Source organism: Hippopotamus amphibius, chromosome 8 (assembly GCF_030028045.1).
Source record: "Hippopotamus amphibius kiboko isolate mHipAmp2 chromosome 8, mHipAmp2.hap2, whole genome shotgun sequence".
Lineage (NCBI taxonomy): Eukaryota > Metazoa > Chordata > Mammalia > Artiodactyla > Hippopotamidae > Hippopotamus > Hippopotamus amphibius.
Genome location: NC_080193.1, coordinates 19,046,083 through 19,055,549, shown reverse-complemented (window position 1 = coordinate 19,055,549; position 9,467 = coordinate 19,046,083). Strand labels below are relative to the sequence as shown.

Here is a 9,467-nt window from a genome sequence, read left to right as displayed (position 1 = left end):
CCGCGCCGCCTAGCTGAGCGCTCTGGGCCGGGTCTCGGGACCCGCCGCCGCGTCCCTGCCCCGGAGCCCCGCCCGGCGTCGCCGTTGGCGGGGGACGGCCCAGAAGGAGGCGGCGCTGGCCCTCGGGGGATGGGGCCGGGCGGAAGGCGAGACCTCCCCCTCGGGTACGAGTGCCGCGCAGCCTCAGGAGGGCCGGGGGAGAGCGACCCCCTCAGGGGGAGTGGGGGCCCGGGGAAGGGGGTGACCTCCCCCTTGGGAACGAATGGTCCCCTCAGGACAGGGGCGGGGGGATAATGACACCCCCCCAACCCCCGACAGGGACTAGTGGGACCAGCGACCTCCCCGCCCCTCCAAGGGGGATGGGCTCTCCTTCGGGAACGAATGACCCCATGAGGAGGAGCAGGGAGGACCGGTGACGCTCAGGGGAGGTAGAGCCCTCAAGGAGAGAGTGACCTCCCTTTTGAGAACAAGATACCCTACCCCACCCCCCCCGCGAGGAGGAAGGAGCGACCCTCGTGGGGTGTCTAGGAGTGACGGGGGTGGAGGGGAGGCGCTTGAGAGAGAGTGCAGCCCCTCTGGAAGTCCGAACTCCTGCTGGCTCCGGTGGGGGGCAGCGCTGCCTTCTCACTGCAGGGGGGAAAGCCTAAATGTCCGGTACCCTAGGAGCCCTTGGCTGGAGCCACGCACGCTGTAAAATACCCGTTTTTGAATTGAAGCCAGGACACATCCCTACTCCAATTCCAATGCTGCCTTAGTTGCAAGACAGGGAAGGAAGCAGCCTGAGCCTGGTGAGGGGGTTTCTGTGACTGTCCTTTGAACTGAGAAAGTTTTATCACAACTTTAGGGAGAATTGGAAAATAGAGGGAAAGTGGAGGAAACACCCACAGTTGCACCACTTGAACATAATTGTCCACGTGTGTTCGTTCATTCCCTTCAGGTATGTTTTCATAGGTATGTTGTATATTTAGTTTCATTAATTCATTCAACAAGTGTTAATAAACACCTTCCATATACCAGGCACTGTCTAGTGAACAGAACAAACCCAAACATCCTGTCTTCGTGGAGTATAAATTCTAGCAGATAATTGTGTGTACATTTTTAAATTTGTAAGCATAGTCAGTGATGGTGCTTTTCAATTCCTGATTCACATTATATGTTTTCCATGTTATTGCAGACTTGTCATAATGATTTTTTTTTTTTTTGATAATTTTTAATCTGTGGATTGTTTCTTCAGTTAGGGATGATTTTCCTAACTGCTCTGATCTGATTGCTTCTAGTTTGTGGATCTAATGCATAATCTTTGACTCGCCATTTTAGTTCTTTTCCTGTAAGTGAAATTCCTAAGCCACACTGCCTTGTTTTTCCAAATAGAAGAAGGTGAATAATAGTAAAATTTGAGAAAGATAGTATCTGCCTCTGGAGATGGACTTGTCTTGTTAGAGGGAGGAATAGAGCTGCCACCTGCCTCAGTCCCAAATGATCCCAGGAAAAGGTGGTGACAGTTTAAGTGGAATTTTATTAATTCTTTGACAGATATTTACTGAATGCCTGTTGTGTGCTTGACAGTGTTCTTGATACTAGGCATATGTGGGTAAACAAACAGAAAATCTCCGTCAAAATGGAGCTTTGTGCAATTGGAGGGGCTTAAGTTCTATGCAGAAAAGAAAAACCCAGTCACTAAATTCTCATTGGAAAGAAACTTAAAAATACTTTTCCTTAAGAGTCAAAACACGTTTACAGCTCTCATTAATACTTATCCCATAGCAATGAGATGGTCTCAGCCTTACAAATCTTGAATTTAAATGGTTTGTTTGAGTTTTGGAACAGAGTCAATTAAGAGAAATGTAGAAATAAAAGTTTTTGTTAAGTGCCTAGTTGGTAGTGTATCCTTAGGCCCAACCAGAGAAGCTGATCCTGAAAAATAATTAGGAAAAGAAAATTGTTTCATTTATACTCTTGCCCTGAGTTTATCTCTTTTTAAAAAATCTCTCTTGAGGCATAATTGACATACAATAAATTACACATATTTAAAATATACAACTTTATAAGTTTGGCATACATATGCACCCATGAAACCATCAGCACAATTAAGATAGTGAGTATAGCCAATGTACTAACCCGAGTAATCTTAGTTTATAAAGTAAAAGTGACTGCTGATTACAGTTGGGACCTTTCACATACATCTTAATCACATTCAGTTGTGTATTATATGCTTGACTGGGTATAGTCAGTTATTGAGCAACTTTGGGAATTTAGCTTAAAAAAAAAAAAAACCAAGATTTTTAGTAAAGATGTTAAGACAACAAGGAAAGAATAGTCTTTTCAACAAATGGTGCTGGAACAACTGGATATCCATGTGCAAATGATGAAGTTGGACCCCTACCTGTTTCCATATGTGAGAATTAACTCAAAATGAATCGAAGACCTAAATGTAAGAGTTAAAACTGTGAGAGTCATATGAAGACAGGTGTAAACCTTTGTGACCTTGGATTAGGCAGTGGTTTTTTAGATATGGCACCTGAAGTACAGGTGACAAAAGAGTTAACAAACTGGACTTCATCAAAATTTAAAACTTTTTTGCATCAAAGGACAGTATTGAGAAAAAGAAGACAACCCACAGAAGGGAAAAAATCACATATCTGATAAGGGTATAGAATCTTAAGAGTTCTTTAACTCTTATAACTCATCACCAAAATGACAACCCAACTAGAAATGTGCAAAAGGTTTGAACAGACATTTCTACAAAGAAGGTACACAAATGGACAGTAAGGATATGAAAAGATGTTCAGTATCATTGGTCATTAGGGAAATGCAAATCAAAATCATAGTGAGAAACCACTGCATCCCACTAGCATGGGTATAATCAAGACAATCAACAATCAAAAAGATGGTGAGGCTGGAGAAACTGCAGTATTCACATACTGCTGGTGGGAAAGTAAAATGGTGCAGCTGCTTTAAGAAAACAGTTTGGCAATTTCTCAGTATGTTAAAACAATTACCATATGACCTAGCATTTCTACTCCTAGGTATATACCCCTGAGAATTTAAAAGATATGTTCATGTAAAAACTTGTGCATGAATGTTCATATTAGCATTATTCATAAGCTCCAAAAAGTGGAAGTAACCTAAATGTCCATCAGCTGATGAATGGATAAATAAAATGTGGACTATCCATACAATGGAATATTTAGCCATAAAAAGGAATGAAACACTGACATGCTACATACAATGTGCATGAACCTTGAAAACTATGCTAAGTGAAAGAAGCCAAGTAGAAAAGGCCACATATTTTATGATTCTGTTTTTATGAAATCCATAGAGATAGAAAGTTGATCCGTGGTTGCCTAGGACTGGGGAAAAGAAGTAATGGAGAGTGATCAATACTGAGTATGAGGTTCCCATCTGGGGTCATGAAAATGGTCTGGAAAATAGATAGTAGTGATAGTTGCAGAACCCTTGTGAACCTACTAAAAGTCACTGAATTGGACATTTTTAAAAGGTGGCTGGCTTTTATGGTATACGAATTATATCAAATTAAAAACAAAGAAAGAAACAAGGAGTAGACAATCAAGGGCCTCAGAAAAAAAAGTACCTACCACATAATAATGGGGCCAAACCTCATGTTCTTTCTTCATAGGGAAGCACCTCAGGCCCTCACACAGAGCTTGTTTTTATTTTAGATAAAAGTTGCAACAGTCTGGATTGTCCAGTTCCTTTGTTGCCTGTTAAGCCAGTTTATCACAACATTCTTCCTCTTAACGACTGCCGTTCCTCACAGAGGTGGCCCCAGGAGCCATTTTTACACTATTGGACCTTATCAATTGGACCAGAGGGGAATTTAACCCAAAAGGGCCAATCTGATTCTCTCCTCTGGGACTGGCACTGGGAGGGAGGCAGCTGTTTGTTATCTAAAAATGACCAGAACTGAGTTGATGTAACCTCAGGGTTTGTGACAGAGTCATGTTCATGGAGAAGCCAAGAAGGGGAGTTTACAGAAGCAAAGAAAGAAACAGACAGGCAAAGGGAGCAGAGGAGAGTGATACTAAGAAAATGGCCTCTTTGGTTTCTGCTGAATTTCAACTTCCTGGTTCTGCCTCATTGGTTCAGTTTTGCCATTAAGGTAACTCCATGGGCTTATAATAAATGTTCATTTTTTTTCTTAAGCTAGAAGGCTTTTGAAAGTTGGGATTGAAAAGGCTTTGGCTATGGCGCTAGGTTCCAAGAGGTGAAAAATGTACTGTCACTCATAATGTGGCATTAAAACAAACGTTTGTATGAATGCAGCAAATTAGAGGTGGGAGGCACTGCTTGAGGCCAGCAATGCTAAGAGCAGCAATAAATAAATTAATAGCCCATAAAAAGAAATAAGTTCCTACAAAAAGCAGAGCCAAGAACTCCAAAAAGCTCATCAGTCTGGGATCATTTAGTTGAGAGGCCAGCAGTGGCTGACCTCGGTGCATATTAGGGCGTCATTTGGTTATAACACGATCATTAAATGGCCTCGAGCTGCCAAAGACCAGTCAGATGACGCTGTATCTTTTGTTCAGGAGTATCTTCAACAAAATAAATGTTTAATGTTCAGGCATTTATAGATGTAAGATTCCCTTATCTGGCATGTAGACATTGTAAAATCTGTCATTGTATAACACAATGACAGATGCATGTGTTCCAAATGTGTAATTATATATCTCCAGAAACAGCACATTCCCTAAATAAAGACCAAGTTGGTAGCAAAAGTGAGGAATAAATTACTTTGTAATTTTGCTGTTAGTTTCCCGGTGGAGTCCTTGAGGCTGAAGCCATTGTGGAACACAGCAAAGAAAAAAACCCTGACTCTTGTCTAATAGGCCGTATGCTGCTCATGTCTGCCAGATCAGTGGACCTCAGCCTTATCAAACTCAGCATCCCTTTAAAAAGAAATATTTCATAATATCCTGTTAGGAGTCCTGAAAGAAATTAATATGAAATGTAATTGGCCTATACTCAAATATACACATAAATGTGTGTGTGTGTATATATGTAAATGTTTAGTTTGCATTTTCGTAATGATTAATGCTGAACTTTCCATGTGCTTATTGGCCATTTGTACATTTTGAAGAAATGTCTGTTCAGATCCTTTGCCCATTTTTTAATTGGGTTATTTGTCTGTTTTAAGTTGTAAGTGTTCTTTACTTTATATATTGCAGGTGCAATTCTTTATCAGATATATGATCTGCAAATGTTTCCTCCCATTCAGTGGGTGTGGGGTATTATAGCTTATTGAAATGGAGAAAATGGGAAGTATGTTATTTTTGCAGATGAGCTGGACCTGTTTCTGAAACTGTGTGTTGAAATCTCAGCACTTTTGACATTTGGTTTCAGGGTAACAAAAATACCTCAGAGACTACATCCTTTGGTAGGCAACACAGAGTAGAGGATGGATAGGAAAAAAGCTGTGAATACAAGAGGTGATGGAACTCGATGATGGGTGATGACTTAGAGGGCTGGTATAGGGAGGGTGGGAGGGAGTCGCGGGAGGGAGGGGATATGGGGATATATGTATAAATACAGCTGATTCACTTTGGTGTACCTCAAAAACTGGCACAACAGTGTAAAGCAATTATATTCCAATAAAGAGCTTAAAAAAATTTAAAAAGAAAAAAAAGAGGTGATGGAGCTTTTGTGAGGTCGACCTGTGGGGGTTGTTTCTGATATTACCGAAAACAAAAGTATTCAGGAGTGGATACAGTATGTGCCAGGCGTTGGCGTATATATATAAGATTATTTACTAGTTATGCATCCTTAGATGCGCTGTTTACCTTTTGGGAGTCTATTTCTTTTTTTTTTTTTTTTTTTTTTAATTTTATTTATTTATTTATTATTTTTTGGGGGGGGTACATCAAGTTCAATCATCTGTTTTTATACACATATCCCCGTATTCCCATAGCTGTGGCTCACGGGCTTAGTTGCTCCGTGGCATGTGGGATCTTCCTGGAGCAGGAATCAAACCCGTGTCCCCTGCATTGGCAGGCAGATTCTTAACCACTGCGCCACCTAGGAAGCCCTGGGAGTCTATTTCTTTATATGTAAAATGGGGATCAGTCAGTATAATATCGCCTTTATGACAGTAATAACAACAGCTAATATGCTGCTAAAAGCTTTATAGGCTTCCTTTCAAGCTTTATAGGCTTCCTTTCATTTGGTCTCTCATGAGCCTACGTAGGCGCTGAGGAGTAAAACTGAGACTTAGAGTATTCGATGGTTGAGTCAGGATTTGAGTCCATGTCTGTCTGATTCCAGAATCTTTGCTCTTAAATATTTCATTATGTAGCTTTAAAATGCTGTGAAATCATTTTGTCTCCTCCAAATCATTGTATAATATTACATGGACTATTTTTATAGTTCCATTGCTTGGTATGTAATGTAATTTTACAGGATAATGAGGATTGTGGGGGTCACCTTGAAATGGGAGAAGTCGGGCTTGTGGAGGTGATAGTTATTGGAACCCCCATACATTCCATCACATTCCCTGACATCAACATAGGAAGTAATATCTTCTCAAATTTACTTAGAAACTATTAGATACTTAAATATTTGGAAGGATTATCCAACAGACTCAGGAAAATAGGACCCGAAGATAGTCATTAGTGTCAAATCTGGTAACTTTCCAAGATGGTGTCTTAATTACTGTGGGAGTCAGAATAATGATCCCCCTGAGGACATCCGTATTCTAATCCCCCGAACCTGTGACTGTGTTATGTTATATGGCAAAAGGGACTTTGCAAATGTTTTTAAGTTAAGGATTTTGAGACGGGGAAGAGTATCTTGAATTATCCAGGTGAGTTTAATCACAAGAGTTCTTAAAAAGCGGATGAGAGGGGCTGAAGAATCAGAGTCAGAAAAGGCCTGGGACAACAGAAGCACAGGCGAGAGTGATGAGATTGCTAATTGGAGGCCATGAGGGCCAACCAGTGAAGCTTTCTGGAAAAGGTGAGAAATGGATTCGCCCCAGTGCCTCCTGAAGGAACACAGCCCTGCCAGCACCTTGATTTTGGCCCATTAGACCTGTTTTGGATTTCTGATCTCTAGAACTGTAATATAATATATTTGCATTTCCTTAAGCCACTGAATTTGTGGTGGTTTGTTACAGCATCAATAAGAAACTATTATAATTACTCCGTAGAAACATTATAAACATAAGATTCTTAATTCTTAATTAAACTGCAGAGAATTTAACTTACTATCTTTAGTCTTTACTCTTGGGACAGTTTGATTTACTTTCTTTGGGGAGGGTTTTGGAGTATGTTTTTCTGTGTATATTCGAACACATGGCAAGCGACCAGAGCTTGAGGGAGATGTATAATACAAAGCTAACTCAGGTAAATTATTATTCCTCCCCACAAAATATTTTCTGTAAGCACCGAAAATAAATCTCTCACCCAAACAAGATAAAAGCTTTAAAAAAAATTCAAGACTGTGTAAATTTAGATTTTTTTCCCCCGTGGACATGCCTGTATATATATGTATTTTTAAAATAAATTTATTTATTTATTTTTATTGGCTGTATTGGGTCTTCGTTGCTGCACATGGGCTTTCTCTAGTTGCAGTGAGCGAGGGGCTACTCTTCATTGCGGTGCACAGAGTTCTCATTGTGGTGGCTTCTCTTGTTGCAGAACATGGGCTCTAGGCATGTGTGGGCTTCAGTAGTTGTGGCACTCAGGCTCAGTGATTGTGGCACATGCACTTAGTTGCTCCTCGGCATGTGGGGTCTTCCCGGACCAGGGCCCTAACCTGTGTCCCCTGCATTGGCAGGCGGATTCTTAACCACTGTGCCACCAGGGAAGTCCCTAGATTTTTTTTCTTAAAAAATAGGTGGAAAAATAAAGATGTTTAACAGAGTAGAAATGTTTCCCTCATTTAGTGTTCCTTATGACTTTTTTTGTGGTAGCTAGATGGGTCTCCTATTCAGTGGTAGAAAAATGCTGATGCTGTGATTGGTAATGCACAGAGACAAAGGCTGCAAAGTACAGAGATTTAACTTGAAAAGTTTGTAGTACTTTGAATCCCACTCACTGTGTCTTGTTTGTGTAAGGAATAGCTTCTGCAAGGGAAGTAAGTCCTTAGGTGATTGATAAATGTCCTGGTTTGCCTGGTACTGTGAAGCTTCCTGGGATGTGGAACTTCGAACACTAAAACCGGGAAGGCCCCTGGCCAACAGGATGAGTTGGTGACCCCTGAAAGGATTAAGTCGGCTAACTTCAGGAAGACGCATGATAGCATGGATTCCGAGCCAGGGCCCCACAGGCCGTTGACACCGCCTACCTCATCCCCTTATACACTTCAAACTTCACTCTCTGGAGACTGGTACTGGTTAAACTGGAACTAGATCTGTTTAAAAAAGAAAAGGGCTTTTGCAAGAAGCAGGGAGGCTTTGCAAGAAATGTAGCCTCTAAACACATTTCTCCTGATCTTGTATCAGATAACCTCAAGCTTTCTTGGAAGTCTGAATAAAAATGAAACACAACAACAGCAAAAAACCATCAAAGATGTACGTTTTATGTGACTTGTCTCGAAATGAAAACCCATCTGCTTTCTTCTCTGGCGAAGACAGTTTTCTGGAATATATGGACTGTCTCTTCATCCCTACCCCATTTTTGGATTATTAGCCAAATAAACACTCTCTAGCAGATCTAAATCCAACACATTGGAAATTCAGGTTTCTTTGGCTCTGCACAGCAGTTTCTATTTTGCAAGCCACCTTCGTGTGAGTGATACTCAGAATCCCTTTTTACAGTTGAGTAAAAGCTCAGCCTCATTAGTGTTTTATAAAACATTCTGGAGGTCTTGCTTTCTCTAGTTATTAGGCCTCCCTCTGTCTGTCATAAGAGATTTCTCTTGATAATTGGTGGCCAGGAGAGAACGAAAGCACAGAGGGAAGGAAGGACTCATCAGGCTCCCAAACCATCAACCAGATAATGACATTTTGAATTTCTGTTGTCTGCATGCAGACAAGAATAACCTCTAAGTTCGTATAAACAAATTACAAAGCATTCTCTTGGGATTTTCTCAATTCTTTTCTATCCTTAAGTGTAGCCCCTGAAAATTCAGTGAACACTGTGCACCTGAGTAGTTTTAGAACTCTGAGTGTTAGATGTGTGTGACGTGAGCTGTGCTGAGGTGTATGAGGTGGGTAAGTTAGTATAATCAACAGGAAGTGTTTGTGGAGGGTAGCATCCTATCTCTTTGGTTGCTTTCCTTTTTCTTTCTTTCTTTGTGTGTGTGTGTGTGTGTGTGTGTGTGTGTGTGTGTTTCCTTGTCAGTAGGAAATTCCATGGAAAGTCAGGTAACATACTGCAGTCATGTTCTTTGCGTCAGCTGAGGGCAAAAATTGCCTCTTTCCTCCGCTGAGAATTGTCCAGGATGCTCACCTCCTCCTGCTCCCTGGTCTAGCCTCTTTACTAGGGGCGAAACACCATCAGCCTCAGCCT

General features: G+C 41.1%; 1 protein-coding gene across 9 annotated transcripts in view; it reads left to right on the top strand.

The window, feature by feature from the left end:
* The first annotated feature begins 3 nt into the window (after positions 1 to 3).
* Positions 4 to 9,467, top strand: part of IFT81 (intraflagellar transport 81) — a 241,975-nt gene continuing 232,511 nt past the window's right edge. For 8 of the 9 annotated variants that reach the window (XM_057747000.1, XM_057747011.1, XM_057747010.1 and 5 more), the window contains exons 1-2: positions 4 to 164; positions 845 to 937. The gene's annotated coding sequence lies outside the window, so the exon portion shown is untranslated. Of the gene's footprint in view, positions 165 to 844; positions 952 to 9,467 lie in introns of all 9 variants that reach the window. The other variant, XM_057746999.1, reaches the window with a different exon arrangement.